At 39.9% G+C, this 20,350-nt stretch overlaps 2 non-coding genes across 2 annotated transcripts; both read left to right on the top strand.

The window, feature by feature from the left end:
• The first annotated feature begins 15,372 nt into the window (after positions 1–15,372).
• Positions 15,373–15,489, top strand: LOC133123002 (U5 spliceosomal RNA). The gene has a single exon (XR_009708174.1). It is a non-coding gene; the product is annotated as a U5 spliceosomal RNA (small nuclear RNA).
• A 2,725-nt stretch (positions 15,490–18,214) lies between these two features.
• LOC133123003 (U5 spliceosomal RNA) lies at positions 18,215–18,329 on the top strand. Its single transcript, XR_009708175.1, has one exon. It is a non-coding gene; the product is annotated as a U5 spliceosomal RNA (small nuclear RNA).
• Positions 18,330–20,350: the final 2,021 nt, after the last annotated feature.

Genomic DNA, 20,350 nt, shown 5'->3' with positions numbered 1-20,350 from the left:
TGGGAGTGTAGATTGATGGGCAAATTTTTTTATTTCATCCATTTAAAATAAAAACGTAAAGTGTAAACATTTTAAAATGTAAACGATTATGTAACTTAAACACATCAGGCATAATGTGTACCTGAATATCCCAAGCACTCAGAAGACCACCTGCTAAACTAGCTCATAGTGTCCAGACATTTTCCCAATTACTTTTCTTTTGCTCATTTGGTAGTAAAAAATAAACGCTTAAGAAAATACTGAAGCACCTCCTGATTTAAAATGCAAAAGTAATAGAAGGGTGAGTTGGCAGCAGTCATTAACTACACAAACAAAGCCCCAGGGAAATGTATTTTTTCTCTTTTGTGTTTTCTCTCTGCCTCCAGTGTAGAACACTAAAGCACTTTACAATTATTTCATAAAATAATTTTCAAATCAACGTTTTAGGTACTGTGAGTCATTGAATGTTTCAGCCTTTACACGGAAGTATTTTTCCTGTTGTTCCCAGAAGCATTACAGAATATCCTGAGCTAGATAACTATTTTACCTTTGGTGGAAATGACTGGTCCCTCTGATTCAATAGCCGTTGTCCTTGAATTTAACATTATTCATGTAACAGCTGTTGCTTCTTATCAATACAATAATTTATTTTTCCCCACATTCACTTTCAGGAACAAAAATTGGGGCTTCAAAATGCTAATTCAATTACATGACTCTCTGAGATTATTATTGAAATTATTTGCGCTCCAGTATCTGCACTCAGTCTTTAATGTAAGCCTGTTGCTATGCCATGCTCCTGTAATTCAGGTGGGCATATGATAGCAGTGAGTTAAGCTTATGTTCCACCGAAAACGCATCTTCGGTCTTCCAGATCATTTCAGAGGTACATGTATCAAAGTATCATGAGGTATGGACTTGAAAAGGTCAGACAAAATATGTTAATGACTTCATTTGCATACTTTATTCAAGATGGCGGAAATGACAAATTTCCGCCATCACTATCCTGGATATCAAGGAAAGGTTTGCAATGATAGGATGGGTCCTGAAATATCATCCAAAATCAGGTTTTGAGAAAATCGACGCCAAAGATAGAAATGGTAATTAATTATACAAATTTCACAATACACATGGTGTAATCATTCAAAAGATGGTATTACTCTGAAAGTTGAATAGTTGAGGAATGATTTGCAGCAGTAAACATAAACCGGTATTAAAAGTTAAGTAAAGCTGACTATAACTGAGTAAAGCTGGGTTCCTTTAGCGCAATACAGTTCACTGCGCACTGCACGACTGTGGGCACCTGATGAGTCAACACTGCAGGAGAGACTGGGAGACAATGAGCCTGCCACCTGAAGCCCTCCATCTGTGGGCTACATTATGGCCAGTAGTGCGTCACGCAGCGAGGCTGCCTTCCGCAGTCACATTACTGCATTATAAAAGTGGCTCAGCAGCACACAATATCCCCATAAATAGTTGATATTTTCTGCAGCCTTCTCCTGTTTATTTGTGTGAGTAGATACCAATCGTCCAGTACAGACACTGAAAAATGTGTTATTTACCTGGAAAAGTACTGCACTGTTTACGGTTCTGATGCTAATGCTGTAGTCAGAGCGAGCAGTTTCTATAAAATCAGCACAAATCATGAGACCGTAAAAAAAAAAAAGTGCTTTTGAAAAACTGGCAAGGACCACGACACTTATCAAACAAGTTAATATACATATTAGCACCAGCAGGAACTATTATATATTATGTACTACTTGAGGGTATAAATCCTATGAAACATTGATAAATGGTTACAAACCTCTTCTTTGGTCTTAATCATTGTACACTGACTGTATATGGCCAAGGCTCATTTCTAAAACTTCCAGGTGGGCTTCAGTATTTGTAAGTAAAAGCTAGTTTGGTGCAAAAATGTACAGTGGAATTTTGATGTCACAAAGGTGGAGCCATTTAATTTAAAAAGTGTTTACAGACTCAAGTTCAGCACCCATCACCAAGACAACAAGGAACAAGCCATAGTCCCTCAACCATAGTTTCAATAAACCCTCCAGCTTCTTTAAGAACTACAATCAAGGTGTGATAAAGTGACAGGTACAAAACATACCAGATAATGGAACGGATGGGGACAGGAATTGAAGGTCATTGACGATGGAGGGAAAATAATGAATTAAAATGTGTTTTATTTTATCAATACTGTGGTGAAAAGCAGACACTGTGACCACATAATAGAAGGGCGCTGAAATTAATCCAGAACACAGGCACAGGGAGAAAGCCTCAAACCCATGCAGAATCACATGAGACTAGAACAAAAGCGCCCAGTAACACAGCCTCCCACAAACTATAAAAGCCCAGTATGACAATCAAAAGAGTTCTCTCATTGAAAACAATTGATTCAGCCTGGCAATAGGACAGCAATATCCTGCATTGCAGCATTATTGGTCTTGGGCCCTGTAATCCCACACTACATACATTGTAGTCAGACAGAGACAACGAGGCCACATCAGCGCTTGAGTGTGCAGTGTTTTGTAACCATGGCAATCCTGCTTGAAAAAAACTTGAGTGAATATGATGGCAGTGGTTGGCTGGCAAGACTTTCTGATCTCACATGAAGGAATAAATAAAATAAATAAATACCAGATTTCAAATTAACTGAAGGAAGCTTTCAAAATGCAACCAATAGGACAGCCATTTCATTTTCACAGAAAAGTCGGTAATTTGACAAATATAAAAATAAAAGTAATCTTAATACTGCAGATCACCACCACCCTCAGAAACTACAGTCATTTTTATTCATTTCAAACAACAAAATTTACTTTCCATTCTTTACCATGAGCAATTACAAAACCCAGTGACATTCTTTCTGATGATAATACTGAGCAGAGCCTTCTGCACAGGTTCATTGGCCTGAAGAAAGACACGCACATTTAGAATTAATCTTCCATTTCCAGGAATTTTGATTTGAGTGGCAAGGCACTTTGGTGAGACACATAGCGCTCTACAAGCTGGGTATGGAAGTAGCAGTTGCATGAGTCAAAGTAAACCGCAATGATAAAAAAGGCTACTCCAGGGGAAATAAATAAATAAATAAAACTAAAAAAGAGGGGAATGGAACAGTGAGAGGGTTTCATTTGACGTCCAGTTTTCAGTAATTTTCAACACAAGCCCACCTCCTCCTCCTTCGCTCCACCTCCCCCTCATTATTCCACTTTTCTGTTCTATTCTTTCATATTTGTCTTACAGTGTCATACTGTTTCTTTTAGTCATACATACATGCACCCCGCAGTCAACCACACCTGACCCACATTGGCGAGAAAGCAGTTCTCAGGAGTAAACAACACCCCCATCTGCCCTTTAAAAGGTCACACTGTGGATCACCCTCACCCCACCCTCGGTCGCTGAGTGTTTGTATGAGAGCACAGTCATATTATATGATTATGATTATTATGATTATGATTATTATTATTATTATTATTATTATTATTATTATTATTATTATTATTATTATTATTATTATTATTAACTGAGACTGGCCTGACTGGATCACAGAAAGCTTTCCTGTGTGAAGTTGCCATGGTTACACACAAAGAAGGTAGGCAGGTTCCAGATGACAGATCATTTTGAGGAGAGGAAACATGTTTATCTAAGAGGGGCTACTTCTTTGTTTCCATAGAAACCTCCAATTAAGTGAGACCATGGTGAGACCAGGGAGGCCTGGTAACCACACAGCACCAGGCACCCTGCGTATTCACATGCTTAAATTTTAGAGCCTGTTTGAGGGGTCAAAAGATTCTCATTCCTATTTACCCCTAATGCTATCTATTTTTCATTTTATTTTATTTAAACGTTTGCCCCAACCATAAACCCACCTCTATTTGAACCTTTATAGCACTTTCATTCTCCCTGTAATACTGACTGATGGACAGATCTGAATGCATAATCCAGAAAATTGGCCTCTTCTAAAATGTAACTGATCCATGTTGCTTTGTCAGATAATAAGGCATTTCTCTTCCTTCTTAAAATCATCTTAATTTTGACTGATTCAGTATAAAGAAGCTGTCTGCCTGGGAGCGATACATTCACTGAGCATTTTATTAGGCAGACCTGTACACCAGCTTGTTAATGCAAATATTTAATCAGCCAATCATGTGGCAGAAAGTAAATGCATATAAGCATGCAGACAAGGTCAAGAGGTTCAGTTGTTGCTCAGAACAAAGATCAGAATGGGGAAGAAATGTTATCTAAGTGACTTTGACCGTGAGATGATTGCTGGAGTCAGACAGGATGGCTTGAGTATCTCGGAAACTGCTGATCTCCTTGGATATTCATGCACAACAGCCTCTAGAGTTTACAGAGAATGGTGTGAAAAACAAAAAACATCCAGTGAGGGGAAAAAACACCAAGGGCAAAAACACGTTTTTAATGAGAGAGGTCAGAGGAAAATGGCCAGACTGGTTCAAGCTGACAGGAAGGCAACATTAACTCAAATAGTCATACAATACAAGACCAATACATTTTTTAAAAATGAGTCAAATAAATACCTAATAAAGTGGTCACTAAGTGCATATTGTAAAAAATAAAAAATAAAAAAAGGAAAGGAAATAGGGGAAACTCTTACTTTGATTTTGACATCCTTTGCTGCAAGCTTCTATACATCATTCAACAATCTGTCCCAAAATCCTGAGGTTTGCAAAGTACTGAGAATTGCGAAATCTGTTGTCAAGCTAGTGCTGTGCCTTTTAAAGTACTGTAATTAGTTATGGGCTTTACTGGTACCTTTGCCCTTCAAGCCCAGCAGTTAAACATATAGCCGGTAGTACTTCCCATGGTATTTGTGTGCAGTGTAAGTGCCTGGGTGAACAATTCATTTTTGACAGAATATTTAATTACAAATGCCTCCTTCTCCAGCACAACTCTCATTTGTCTTCACTCTCTCCTTTCTAAAGAGAAGCTGGTAAATGTTCTGCCACGGCCGTGACCTACAGTAAGTTCCCCCATTGGGAGGGAGAGAGAGGATGCTGAGGCCCCAGAAAAACAAAACGTACTGCTCACGGCCCCTCTGAGGGGGCAACAGATCTAAATTCTTCAGCTTCATATTTAAATAAATGGCTCTCAACTCTCTACCCCTGGGCAGAATCAACGCCATTGTTTCTTTTCATTCAGTCATATAGAGAAAAAAGCCAAGGGACTCTTCTGTAAACTTCTATCTTTTTCCCCACAGGAGATCAAAAACTACCAATCTGGTTTAGCTTACGAGGCTTCCTGAAAATCTGGTTTGCAGACCAAAATTCTGTGAATCATTTAGCCTCAGCCCTCACTGCAGGGATTCCATCTTGCTAAAGGGTCAGGTATATCAGGTGCCAGGTTACATGTTTTGACTCAAACGATTACACAGATGCAAAGCTCTGACATGCAATAAGATGTTCAGCTGGATATCCAGCTTAATCCTTTAATACAATGCTTTACAAAAACTGATCAGACCAGTTCTTCTGTAATAGGCTTAAAATGCAGCCAAATGGAAGCGCAAGTAGCCACCAACCAAGTATCTTCAGAGGTATCATTACCAGGTACCTCCATGCTACTGCTATCTGAAGGATATACTGTGCTTTCTCACTGTCCAGGGCTTCATCCTTCTTGGGGTTGATGGACAGGAAGCAGGGTTTCTAGTGAGACTGGGAATTACAGATTATTTCCCGGAAACACTAGGAAAGGAAGGTCTCACATATCCTTTTCAGGAGATCGGAATGCCAGCTACCTCTTTGATGGTCCTGATTCCTGGATGTTGTGTAAAAAGTTGGTCAGTGCAGTGATTATTACTTATCTACTCGTGCTTAAAATTAAACTAAATATACAAGGTAAATTCATGTCTGGCTCAGAAAGTAATTATTTGCTTTTAGTAGTAACTTGTCCTGAAGCAGATGTTCTTGCATGTCTGATCAAGTAATCGGTGCAGCAAGGTACCCACTGCCAGGTGGCCTGCACAGAGATGAAGAAGGCTGGGACATTGAAGGTCTTGAAGAAGATCTCAGCGAACCTGCCCCAATTTCTCTTATGGAAAAATTCCTTACAATATGAAATGATGTATGACTTTCGCATTGTTATGTGCCCTGCCTCTTCCTCTCTGCTGCTCCCAACTCCTTCCCCATTCCTATCCCATTGGACTGACTTCTTGGTTTTGACCCTCGTTTGCCCTGGATGCCTGTCCTGTCACCATGGACTGCCTTACCTGTTTGCTGGCTTTTAAACTTATGTCTGTCTAACTCTGTAAATAAACCTACCTTCCATCTCTGAGTCCACCCTTGGTTCTGATTGCCATTACATGGAAACAACCTGCAGCTGAGGAGCTTAGAAACCAGTCTAATGCCCTGTTGGCCCGAATACACGGTCTGTTTACTGTTATCTGATGAGTATGAACAAAAAGAGCAATGTCCCAGTTTTCTTCCAAAAAGCATATTGCCTCTTGGAAGCAACATTTTACCTGAAGCCTATTTTTCTGTTGAATACAATGTATTGTATATGCTTACATATGATATGATACATTACATATGATGTCACATGATATATGATACCTTTGGACTTACAGTTAAGTTACATGTGATTGAATGATTGCAATTGTATTCCATTATATCTGTAAATGCCTGTAATACATTACCATGACTCCCTTTTCAAGATATTGTTTTCTATTCTCTTCTCTCCAAATGTTTTTTTTTTTAATCTGGGAATTCTTCGGGGTAATCAGTTAAAACCAACAATGATGAGCCTTACATATTAGTTAAACCATATGCTGCCCACCTCAGCCTCTGGTCAGATGAATGTTTCCCCTCCCAATGACCCAGCCATGACCCGAACATGTTTTGGCCAGCCAACACTGAAGAGCAGCACCCAGAAAAGAACATCAGAAAATCTGAACAACATTGCCTCCATGTGGCTCACTATTGGATTTACCCCCAATGCAATGGTTCTCCAACTGTAGTCTGTGGACCACTGTGTTAATTGTTAACATTTCAAAAATTTGAACAGGCGAACAAATTTCTTTTGTTATTCAAATTTTCTTTTTGTTTTATTTTATATGAAAACATTTCAGTACTTATGAGGTCATAATTGCTTCAGTTGATCCATGGGGGAAACATTTGAGAACCACAACAATAGTGCATGATACATCCAAACAACAAGAAAATGTTCACTTCAAATTCAAATGAACAGTTTATCAGTCCAACGGGATTGACATGTACCCTATTAGAATAACATTCACCGTATCAGAGTTGATTTAGCAACTTCTGCTGTCAGAATGTTAGTTTTAAAATTTGTTGAAATAAATTGAGATATACACTCAGTGAGTACTTTATTAGTTATTTATTAGACTTATTTTTTAGACTTATTGGTTTTCTGCTGCTGTAGCCCATCAACCTAAGAGGTTTGATGTGTTATGTGCTCTGCATACCACTGTTGTAATTTGTGGTTATTTGCGGTACTGTCACCTTCTTGTCGGCTTTGACTTCTCCACTGATGTTTCTCATTAACAAGGCGTTGCTACCTGCAGAACTGATGCTCACTGGATGTTTGGGTTTTTTTGCACCATTCTCTGCAAACTGTGTGTGAAAATGTCTGAGATATTCAAACCACCCTGGCACTAACAATCCCAACAAGGTACATGACGAGGACCCGCAAGGTCGGTGGTTCGATCCCTGGTGTAGCCACAATAAGATATGGACAGCCGTTGGGCCCTTGAGCAAGGCCCTAAACCCTGCATTGCTCCAGGGGAGGATTGTCTCCTGCTTAGTCTACTCAACTGTAAGTCACTTTGGATAAAAAGCGTCAGCCAAATGACATGCAATGTAACCATCCTTCCTGGGTCAAAGTCACTTACATCACATTTCTTTCCCATTCTGACATCTGATAAACCACAATGCATGCTTTTATGTTTTGTTTTTTTCTGTATGCTTTTTATGCATGCTTTTTGTTGAAGAACCAATCGCACAATCGTAAATCGCTTTGGATTAAAATTGCCTGCTAAATGACTAAAATGTAAATGTAAAATTTACATTTAGTTTCTTCCACACACTTGGCTGACTAAATATTTGCATTAACAAGCTGATGTACAAGTCAACCTAATAAATTGCCATGTGAGTGTTCATGTGCAATATATTTCTGTATTTAGTAATCAGTTGCTATTCCAACTTTTTCCCACAGAGAAAAAGCCAAAACACGAGAGAGGGCATCTGTGAAAAGAAAAACTTATCAAGTCCTGTGTCTGTACGCCAGGAGGCTGGTAATCCACTGGCAGGCAGAGTGAAGCACAGTGAATTTGGAAAGCTTGGTGTGTAACAGCTCCAGAAATATGGAGCTGAAGTCCAGAAAAGCATCCTGGCGTGTGTCCCTGAGAAGTTTAGGTGCCAGGATGTAGTGCACTGCCATGCTACTGACCTATACACCTGGTAAGCAAACTGTAGCCGATCCAGCAGGGGGCCAGTAATAGCCATTAGATGAGCCAAAACAAGTCTCTCACAGGACTTCATTACTACAGAGGTCAGAGTGACAGGCCTGCAGTCATTAATCCCTGCTATCTGGGGGTTTTGGGGAACCGGGACTGTTGTGCAGCGCTTGAAGCAGGAAGGCACAAAGCGTAGCTCCAGTCATCTGCTGAAGATTTTGGTCAAGGCTGGTGCCAACCGGTCTACACAAAGTTTCAGACAGGAGGGTAAGCTGCCTTTCTAGTCCTTTGTCTCCTGAACAGACTTTTAACCTCATCTTCACAGATCATCAGTGCAGGTGGGGTGGTAGACAAGGGGGCTTTGATGCTGCAGCAAGGTGTGAAGAGGTCTGCTGTTGGAGGGTGGAGGAGCAGGACCCAGATAAGGCCATGTTCTGCAACCTGCAACAGAACTTGTTGAGGTTGTCGGCCAGCTAATGGTCAAATACATCAAATCAAATTTAAATGCTTGATGTCTGCTTTTCTTGGTTGTGTTGTGATTTATTCTTTTTGTAATTAATATTTCAATATAGTCGAATAGCAAAATGCAAGAAAAAGAAGACTCTCAAATGCAAGAGCTTGAATGTCTTATTATTAATCACATGCTGGTTTATAAGACTAAACTTGATTGAATTCCTTCCTGTTTGCCCATTAGCAAATTACTGCAAATTAAATAAATAATTTTGACCATTTAGTGAGATTTAGAGAGAAATGTTATTGCACATTGGTTTGGCTTGCAAGCTATTGAAAGAGGAGTGCTAAGTGAATTAGTTAAAGCTGTGCCTTTCTACATAAAGGAATGCAAGACACTTAAGAAAGCAGCAACATTGCTTATCTGTGGAGGGGGAGGGGGGTTGGCTGAGTTGCAAGTTTAAGGAAACAGCCTGCGTTTGAAATTGCTGCCAGACACCTGCTTATTTAGTTGAGTCACTAGCTAGTCACAAAATGAAGTGTGGGCAAATGTGCAGCAGAGAGAAACAACCCTGTTACATTTGATTGGTAACCCACAAACTAATTGAAAGTTAATGCAGAACACAATACCTGTTAGGGGTCAGAATCTTGTAACATTTTAAATCACTTATTTAACCCTTCTATTGTGTTAGGGTAAAATCTGACTCGTTTTCAAGTTAAGATGTGTAATAAATACCATCATGTTTTTTGTATTGGAACAAAACTTTGTGATATCCTCAAAAACAGCCATATAAACACAACAAAACCAATGGTCACCATTTTATTCAAAATTATCACATTTGACCCAGCAGAGAATATTAGCAGTCGATAGTATGGCATGTTGCCATACCTGCAGAAAGTCACACTTCCGCCCCAGTATGTACTTGTACTACCAATTGGGAACTAAATTTGTCTCACTGAATATGGACACTGACATACACACACACTAAAAATTAACTTACGCCCTCTCTCTTTCTTTCTCTATTTCTCACTCGCTCTCTCCCTTTCACTATCTATCTGTCTATCTATCTATCTCACCCACACATAGTCAAAAATAATACCCCTTGCTCTGTCATCACAACTGTTCCTCTTCATAATATTATGCCCACATACTAATTTTTTTCTTGCAGACAAACTCATTACAATTATTTAGCTGGTGCTTTTTATCCAAAGCGACTTACAGTTGATTGGACTAAGCAGGGGCCCATCCCTCCTGGAGCAATGTGGGGATTAGGAGCCCAGCAGCTGCATTCATATTATTGTGGCTACACCGGGGTTTGAACCATCAACCCTCCTCGTCACCTTAGCCACGAGGCTAGAGCACAGTATCATCTTGTGGGGGCATGGCATGAATACATTTTTTTGATTTATTGCAACATTGGGATCATTCAATACAGCTTGTTTGAGTTCTTGTAAATTTCATTCCACAGGAGCATCTGTCTATTCCAACATGTGCAACAGATTAACTGTCTCTGAGGTTATCGATCATATCTTCGATCATGACAACGATATGGAGGAGAGAGAGCACACACAACATACAAAAACACTCACACACCCACAGTCATGCACACACACAAGAATAAATAGACACATCCTCTTCAATAGTAAAGAGATTCTTCAAAGATTCTTCAAAGAAAGTACTGCATGTGGTATTGCCTGGTTACATATATAATTGTTCAGGGTTTATTATAGACCTTTTTTCGGTCACTGTGCTATGGTAAGGTGGACTGCCTTAATTTGATAAACCCTCTTGTTCATGTTCTATTTTCAACAAAAAATAATGTTTGGTTTTAGGAAAGCAATTTATTCTAGGAAAGAGTGTTCTAATATTAGTCCTTAATATTCAGCTCAACTCAATTGCCCCTTGTCTTATAGGAAATATACTGAATGAATTTAGACCTTTTTTTTTTTCTGAAAACAAGTGGTATATTGTACGGTAAATGGTTTGGGAACCATAACATTTTTGAAAAGTGATTGTATGGTTATGAATGGATAATAAGTTAGTTACAGTATGAGGAAAAGACACACATTGTAACAATTCTTATGAACTGCCCTGGCTTAATTTTACCCTGTAGGCCTGTGTCTCATACATTTTTGCATCGTAAATAAACTGTTAATTGCCCTATACTTCAACAGGTTTTACTTGACAAATGGCAACCATCCTCTTCAGGACATGCCTGTAGAATGAAGTATTCTGTGACCCTGGTTGCTCCTTATAGCGAAATTACGCCAGCACGCCGCTGTATATTATCAGCCAATGAGGACCAACTATTGGAAACGAAAATCGCTGTCGTCTAGCAGAAGCAAACTACATAAACTACAGAACATGTAGGCTATTGAAACGCTAAATATCCTACACGCACATTCCGAAGAGACGCTACGGAGGCGTTTATCGTCTTGCTGTGGTAAACCAGGTATGCTACTATTAAATATTGTATAGACCTACATCTGCGCAATTGGGCTGATCGATTTGCAGAGGCCTTGCCCAAGGCAGCATGGAGCTAAAGATTATTGGCGCTGGCAGTTGACGACAGTGAATGACCAGTAACACAATTACCACTCAGCTTTTAGAAAGACCTTAAGTCTACTTTTCTTGTGAAGCAACCCGACGAGAGGATACATAAGGCTTATACTTATTGGATTTGAAACGCTAGGATACCAGGCTTAGGGCCTACTCTAGCTGTGCCAAAGCTTGTTTGGTTTTGGCCTACTGTTCGCTGGCAAATTGTATCCTTAGCTAATTATTTTAAAATACAGATTAATAGTATAAATCATTTAGCCATCGCTAGATTTGGATTTAATTGCGGTCTGGTTTATTTTGTTTACATCGACACTGTATCGGCTGTTAACAGGTTCAACTCCAAATCCAAAGTATTAGGTTCATAATATTGCAATATTACATGACTTATACACTATTGTATTTGAAATGCTTAGGTAACTGAAAAAAACTCCACGTTCTCGCTGATTGAACTTAGCGCGACACCGCCCACCTTGAGTGAGGTCAAGTTGCAGTCAAATTCTGATACAAGGCAGCTATTGCGCTGCTGGACTTCGTGGGACACAGAAGTAACTTCGGCGAAGTCTCACTCAAGACATTGTTTGCACTTGTAAAGATGCAGGTAAGTAAGTGTATTTTCCTTTTCAAGTGGTTCATAGGTGTAATTGTATTTGTAATTTTGTATCGGTCGTTATTATTTTCACAGCATGTGTTATTACACCAATGCAGACTGTAGCCTACACCATTGCCCTCCGAGGCCCACATTCTAGCGTGAACCCTGACTCGAATAGGCCATTTTGCAGGGTGCTGTTTATTTGTTTGCGCATTGTTTAAACATTTAAATGGATGATGGGCTATGACTACGCATACCGTTCCTGTAGAAAATAGGTCCGCAGTTAGCGTAAATTGTTTGCTTGCAAATGCAAATCGGCTTGCGAAAGTTTGGCAAACGTACACATTTTGTCATTATTACTTAATGTATCTTAATATACGGTAGAAGTACAGTGAAATAATCTTTTTTTCCTGGGCTAACGTCATAGTGCTGTTTTTCCTTCTGTTAAACGTTAGTAAATTTGTCGCACAGGTGGGTAGATTATTTATCTGTATTTCCACCGTGTAGCATGAAGATTCAGTGCCCTAACATGATGTTTCATCATTCATCATCAGTCTGGATATCTTATTTTCAGGTTCTCCTACAAGCGATCCTAAAACTTAACATTTGAATGGATCTCTTTGGGAATTTGGGGGTGGGACTAGATTCAGCTCTAATTTGTGCTGATACAGTATGGAACACCTTTGTTGTCTAAATGGCTTTAAGCCATCAAGGGTCCAAGGTATCAAATGGGCCTCAAACCACAGTGCTGCTGCTAGATATGCAGTCGATACGAAAGTATGTAAAAATGAAGGAACCACATAAAAATGTTGATATTATCATCTATTTATTTTTGAACAAGTGTATAATACATACAATACAGCAAATTTTAAAGACAAAATATAAGTCTACTTGAACGGGGAGAATAAAGCCTAACAATATCTCTGCCCAGTTTTTTTCAAGCAACTTAACTGAAAATAAAGGTTCAAATAAAGACTTTACTGAATATGATCAAATTGTGTTTATTATTTGTGTTACAGAATTGACTAAAGAGTGGTTGTTGGTATGAGACTTTTGTTGTTAGGTTTAGATTTGATTAGATTGTGTGTGTGTGTGTGTGTGTGTGTGTGTGTGTGTGTTGGCTCTTTAGAATGTTGAAGGCACAAAGGCTGTATTTTCCCCAAACTATCACCAGTTACAACACAGTTCCATTAACAATAAAGGCAATACTTTCTCTAAACCAGTCTCTGAATCCACTTTTGCAGTGGGATCAAGATGATCATATCAAATCCATCCCCGGGCCAGTTTCACAAATCAGGATTATGGTGTTAGCTGGATGACTGCACTGAATAAAACCTGGAAAAGCTCTTTTTTACTTCAGTCCAGCAGTAATTCCCCGGTCCGTTTAACTTATTGGGAGTCAGGGAGCATAAGGGAATCCTCTGCATATCCCACATATTAATTAGACATGCATGGTATTTTTTTCTTCATAATTTGCATTGCTTTCAGGTGATGTAATATCAGTAGCTTTTTCGTGATTTCATTATTTGTCCAAAAATGAGGCATATTGATAGGAACTCAAGTGCTTTTAAAGTATGGGGAGGGGAATTGGATGCAACATTATGAAGCAAAAAGTAATGGTATTTAGGTTAATTAATTTGCAGCATTGCGTGTAAAAAAAAGTCACGCAGTGTAACTGATGTGAACCACAAATCTCCACTACGTAGCACCTCAAATGTAATCTATTTGAGTGCTAATAGCTCCCCCTTGTGGATAATCTTCTGCCTGCTAAACGCGAGGAAAAGTCAGGCCAGGTCAATAGAGAGTTAGGTCAATGAGGTGCTTTGCATAAAATAAAATAAAGACAAATACAATGGAATTGACATGCCCTATTTTACGTCGTTATTCTTCCATTCATCCACAATATACGAGAATAAACCGTCCTGCCAGACAATGACTCCAAACGTACATCAAATCCACGCAGAAATTAAGTGAAAATAAAATCCATGTTCTGCAATGGCCAACTCAGTACAAAGTATTAAACCAGGGGTGCCAATAATTGTGAAATTTTATTTGCAAATAATAATTATTGAGCCCACTGTATGGCTTACTTGCATAGATACACATTATGTTTAGACAAATGGCTTCTAGATTGTTAAGGCGTCTAAATAAAGTTATTGCTTTTACTAAATGTCAAATCGATATAGCAGAGGCTAGCTACGCTAGTAGTGGGAGGTTTCATATTGACAGTTCGTTCGGGTGTGGTTAGGCTACTAGCAGCACGCTTGCTATACAAAGAGTCCTACATTACCCGAAAGCACAGTGACCACACACAATTAACAACATAGTTAAGAATACCAGCAGTGCAAAATATATTTGAAGCCAATGTCCCGATACTCACGTTATCAATTACAATTGGTTGGTTGGCTATGACATCTTAAGACTGCATGTCGCCTGTCTGTTGTGCGCAAGCGTGAGAATAGCTCATTTATTGTTTCGTCGAGCCCTCCGCTTACGTGTATTTATTTGAACCTGTGTGACTTTTTCCTGTCACTGTATTGTCAGTACAGTTGCGACATTTTATGTCGGCTGTTTGGGGCATTGCAGGTCTGAGCTGTAACATTGAAGCAGAGCGTACATTGGAACTGGGGAGGGTAGGAGGGGCCAGGCGGTGAAGCCAAGGAAGTAACTGGAAATGGCCGCTATTGCGCATGTTGAGGGCAAAAGAGCTTGTTGCACATTGAATTGAATTGAGAAATCCAAGGTGATTTAACAAGCAAATAAAATGTAATCGGTTAATTTTTGATTATCATAAGTTGCATTACGTGTAACAGCTTGTGAAATAATTGTTGTTTTGGGGAAATATTTATTTAAATGTAGGCTATTTATTTTATTTGCCTACATATTGCAAATGTTCCAAATCTGCTTCTCATATTAAATGTAACCATCGTTAATCGAGTTTCGAAATAGTTTCGGGGAATTATTATTTTATCATCATGAGTCTGATATTCCCCATTCAGTTCAATGGGAGCTCCAATGTTTTGCCCTCAACATGCGCAGTACAGTCTTGCTTCCGTGGCTTCACAAGCTTCGGTAATCTGAGCTGTCTTTAAAATTGGAGGCCAATAGGAAATGTGTTCCAGACTATAATAATTATGTATGCTTTCCATAAACGTCCCATCGTGCATCTGTACTGTCTTTAAAGCAAATGTGTTGTTAATATTTCTAGAAGATAATCTTATACGTGTGAGGATTACATTTTAAAGGAAGGCAAAACCTTTTGCGGGAATATGCACAGAAAGTTACTGTATACCCGCTAATTGTAACCACAATCGAGAATGGTTGAACGGTGGACCCGGTCGTCGGTAGTTTTGTTCAGAGGGCAGTACACTCTGGTTTCTCTTCAGATCGTATAAATCTTTCGCCTTTTACTAAAGATTTCCGTGGAGAGGAACATTTATGAGTATCAACTAATTTTTTGATGCCCTGCTTCACGGCGGGGCTTCCTTTCTGTGTCTAAGATAGATTGCGTTTGTGCAGTTATTGTATGTTGAACATACTCGTTGTTAACGCGTTTCAACGCCGAATGTGGGCTGAAATGTAATGTATAGAAGCTTTGTTTAATGATTCGTTTTTAGTGTTGAAGTAACTTACTGTGTGTTTTACAAAGGATAGAGGAGAGGAATGGCAACGAAGCTCAAACTCATATTTACGATGTTTGCATTTTGAGATGTTTTTGTATATCGCTGTTATAATCCATTAAACACATCACATCTCCTGTTTTGCACATCGATGCGTCATTTTTGTTTACAGCTACCCAAAACACCATATTTGATTCGAATGAATAGCATTTAGTAATAACCGGGATATGGCGGGATGCAATAGCTTGGAGAAGTTGAAAAAATATGCCGAGATTGTATTTGTTTGTATTTGCAGTACCATGATCATCAGTTTTTCTTGTTTTCGTATGTTATTTTAATTTATCAACTGGTTACAATTCGCAGGCGTACACGGGGCAAAGGTGTTTTGAAAACGACCCTAACGAATTTGGAAGGCGAGTTGTGAGTGGGGCGACACTCCTGCATAGGTCTCTCTAAGCATATTATATGCAGGAGGTTATGGCTGATCGTGGATCAGCGGTGGCAACAGAGCTTATGTGTAGCCTATATGCGGCGCTGTACTGCACAGTAGGCCGTGTGTTGTATTACAGTTTACAATAGTTTATAATAGTGTATTTAAAACAAATAATTCAGTTTAAAGACATGATTCATTGTTCAGGGTTCAAGTCTGCATCCAAAAATATCATTTTTATTCTTTGCGCTTTTGCAGGCGGGAACGCGGTGTCTCTACAAAATGCACCACGATCTAAGCCCATGTGACGTTGGACCCGATGAGCTGTTGTGGCAGTGTAGTGTCTGGTTTTTCTTCATAAATATTACGCCTTATGTTTTGTTTGAATGCATTGTTATTATTTTCGTTAAAGTTGTTGGTCTATTGCCTCTGTTTGACTTACTTGCTGGGCATTTGGTTTGCCTGTATAAATAGGCTATTGGATTTGTGTTTCAAAGTTTATTTAATTTTAAAGGGAAAAAAAGAAAATAAAAAAATAGGCGATACATTTTCCATAAGATGTCCATGGAGCGGAACATTAGCGGAACATAACTAATATTTTGTTGCCGTACCTTGCGGTGGGGCCTTCTACTCTACAATTAAAGTGTGTGTGTGTGTGTGAGGAATGTATGAAGCCTATATGAGTGTGTTTATGGTGTTATTTGGGAGTGGGAATATAAATTCCTATGTCGGGAGTCTTCTTTTTGGACGGCCGAACATCAAACGTGTTTCGTTAGGCTAGCCTACAGAGAATTGTTGGAACTGGAAGTCGGTCTGCGGTTGTTAGCCCGTAGTTACAAGATGGAGAAGTTTTTACGTTAATGTGGCCAAATTGAATTAATTTGTATAAGCAGCTGCAGGATCGTGTATTCTATTTGGACGGTGCAGGCAGTTACAATCCGTAAACGCGGCCCTGTATGTCTTGAAGACGACTTCTGAGGACATGCTTAACATCACCTTTTCATATGCTCTGTTTGATTGGAATAATACTGATTCACTTCCTGACTAACTTTCAGGAAGAAACCTTGAGCAGAACCAAGCCTAGAGAAGGAGCCCATCTGAACAGTAGTTTAACAGTAGTGTTGTATGTAATGTATAATGTAATTAAATTGATAAATTAAAGCAATAATTATACAAATAATAAGTATGAAAATTATAATTATGAAGATGACAAATATCGATTTTTATCCAGGAAAGTCTGGTTCTTGGCACAAGGAAAGAAGAAGTAGCTGGCTGTCTGAAGCCAGGGTCAGGTTGTGGTGCTTGAGCTACAGCTCCAGGTCGGAGCCCGGATCAGGGGGAGGAGGGCAGAAACAAATCAGTGATTAGTGGATGGTAAAAGTGGTAAAATTTAAAAAGAGAAGCAGGACAGCAGAAGAGGGGGGAAAGAGGTGCCTGCATGCAATAAGGAAAACCCTAGCAGAATAACACTATGGAAGTATAACTAAGGGACAACAGGCAAGGGCCCAGCACAGATATGTTGGTGACCCTAAGGCTAGATCCACTCAACAGAGGGTCCATGCCATGATATAGATCTCCATGAAAAATACATTTTGCCCATATTACCAGTGATCTTCTAGCCACCAGAAAACATGTCATAGGCAGGTGGCTGTTGTTGGACTGAAAATGAACAAGGCAACAAAAACAAAACAAAAAAAAAAAAACCCCTAAAACGAAAATGCTTTATACCACAATCGTATTGTTCTGATTCTTGGACGAATCAGAATCAGGTTACAATTTTAATAACGTATAATTTCACCAATACAAAATCTCTTCTGTGGTTATTTTTGTAAATAAATTTGTATTCTATGGGCTATTCACGAGGTTATAGCCGATTGCGGATCAGCGTAGCCTATGTGCGGCGCTGTACTGCACACCAGGAGGTGTATTATACGACCATTTACAATAGTCCCAACTACCCAGAATCCATGGTTCCTGATTTAAAAAAAACGAATAGTTAAGTTTAAAGTTACGACGACTAATTCGCGCATCAAGCTCTTAACGTTTCATTCCTTGCGCTATTACAGGCGGGAGTGCGGTGTCTCCAAAAAGGCATAACCGTTAACGAACCCTATATCGCGTTAGACCCGGTCGGCTGATGAAAGTTAAAAGACATTATACACTCTGGTTTCTCTTCATATCGTACAAATCTTTCGCCTTTTACTAAAGATTTCCGTGGAGAGGAACATTTATGAGTATCAACTAATTTTTGTCGCCCTACCTTATGGTGGGGCTTTCTTACTGTGTGTAAAAAAAGTCCTGTATGATTAATAAATTCCGTTGGTTGCTACGTATTATACGAATGCATAGATTGTATTATAGTTGAGAATGTGAGTGCTTCCCGATATCGGATGTCGGCTATCTTTTGATGTTCGAACTGACGGTGTGGTCCATTTGTCGCAAAGCCGGTCCGCGGTCAATAGCCTTTAGGTTACTAGCTGAAGAAGTTAAAATATGCCGAAGTTGAATGGCTTATATCCTTTTTAAAAGCTATAAGCTGTGGCGTGATCAAGAGTTATTTGGTATTTAAGCCAATCGGTGCAACTAGTTTGAATTAGTAAAGGTGGCACTGGTGTCTTGATTTCTTTTACAGACTGCCCAAAATGTTATGTTGGATTGGAAGTGGATCTCCATTAATCTTCATATAGAATTTGGATGGAACATAGCATCTGTGAGCGACTCCATAGATCTATTGACCGCATTTTCTATTCGAGGTTCTAGCTGGTCCTAGATCAGCGCATGGCAACAGAGGTTATGTGCAGCCTTTGTGTGGCGCTGTACTGCACAGTAGACCGTGTGTTGCATTACAGTTGACAATAGTCTTGTAAACTAAATGTAACAAATCGTTTTAGTTTAACGTTATGTAGAATAATTTGCCGATCAAGACTGCATCCAAAAATAGCGTTTTTATTCCTTGCTATTTTACAGGCGGGAATGCAATGTCTCTTTAAAAAGCATAACCGCTATCGAATGGTGCATCGCGTTGGACCCGGTCGGCTGTTGCAGCAGGTAGGAAATTATACACCGGTTTCTCTCCATTCCGTAGAAATCGTTCGCCTTTGTAATTATTGCCTTTTTCTAGATTATGTTAAGTGCTGTAAATGAAAAACAACCAATAAAAGTATATGTTTCTAATATCTCAGTGGAGAAGAACATTTAGGCCTATGAGTATTGACTTATTCTTCGTGCTCTGCCATATGGTGGGTTTTTTTTCTTTGGCGTATACAATTTTGTTTTCAGAAAACGTTCTGTGTTGTGTGCATTTTGTTTTGCGGTTGATGTTTGTGATCCTTTTAAGACTTAAGTTTATTTGTTGGAAATGCGTTGAAGGCAGTGTTCAGTGGCCAAGAGGTTGTTGTTTGACCAACTTCGATCGTGGTAGGATTTTTGGTGGCAGATGTGGTGATTCCAGCATCTCAGGCTACCCTTAGGATTTACAGTGGTGTGTAGAAGGGTATCTCGGCGCACACAGCGCATTGAACCATGAAGCGGACAGACTCCAGCAGCAGAACACCATGGCGGGTTTCACTCCTGAGAACTCCACTCCTAAGAACAGGAAGATTTAAGCTACAGTGGGCTTGTGCTCAGGTTTCTCCATCACAAACACATCTTTCGGCACACTGCCAATGAACGTGAGACAAAGGTTTTTTCAGGGGGATTGTGACATGAGCTGGTGTCCCATTTATTTATTTTCTCGCTGTCTTCTTCCCTCTTCCTAAAGCTCTGGTGGGATTCCACGGTATCAGTGACCGTGGCTGCAGTAGACACCAGACCAGCGGACAAGCCAAGACTCATTCTTGGCTTGCGTTACATGGGACAAGGGTACCCGTGGCCTGCCTAACCCTGACGGCAAAGCTGGGGCAGCACCCCGCCCAGGAGACTCCCAACACTGGTGACCAGAGGGGGGTGTGGAGGTGCCTGGGGCATAGGCCAAAAAGGGGTTCTCTCCAGGCTTCGCCATTAGTCTCCGCTTCTCCCATTTTGTGGCTCCAAGGCCCGCAGTAATACCAACAGGCCAGATCCTGTGGACAAGCAGGCAGAAAGAAGGACCAGACCAGTGGATCTCCCTCAAACAATGGCAACTGACGCCAGGAGGGTCCTTGGAAGGGGCTGACCAACTGGAACCCAACCCCTTCATCTCAGAATGCACAACACGTCGAACCTTGAGGCGGATGGGCTACAACAGCAAAAGACCACGTCGGGTTCCACTTCTGTCAGCCAGTAAGCCGAGGCTGCAGAGGGCACAGGCTCACCA

The sequence above is a fragment of the Conger conger genome, chromosome 2 (genome assembly GCF_963514075.1).
Source record: "Conger conger chromosome 2, fConCon1.1, whole genome shotgun sequence".
NCBI classification, from domain to species: Eukaryota; Metazoa; Chordata; class Actinopteri; order Anguilliformes; family Congridae; genus Conger; species Conger conger.
Note: the sequence above shows the minus strand (reverse complement) of the source record. Positions and strands in the feature narration are given on the sequence as shown.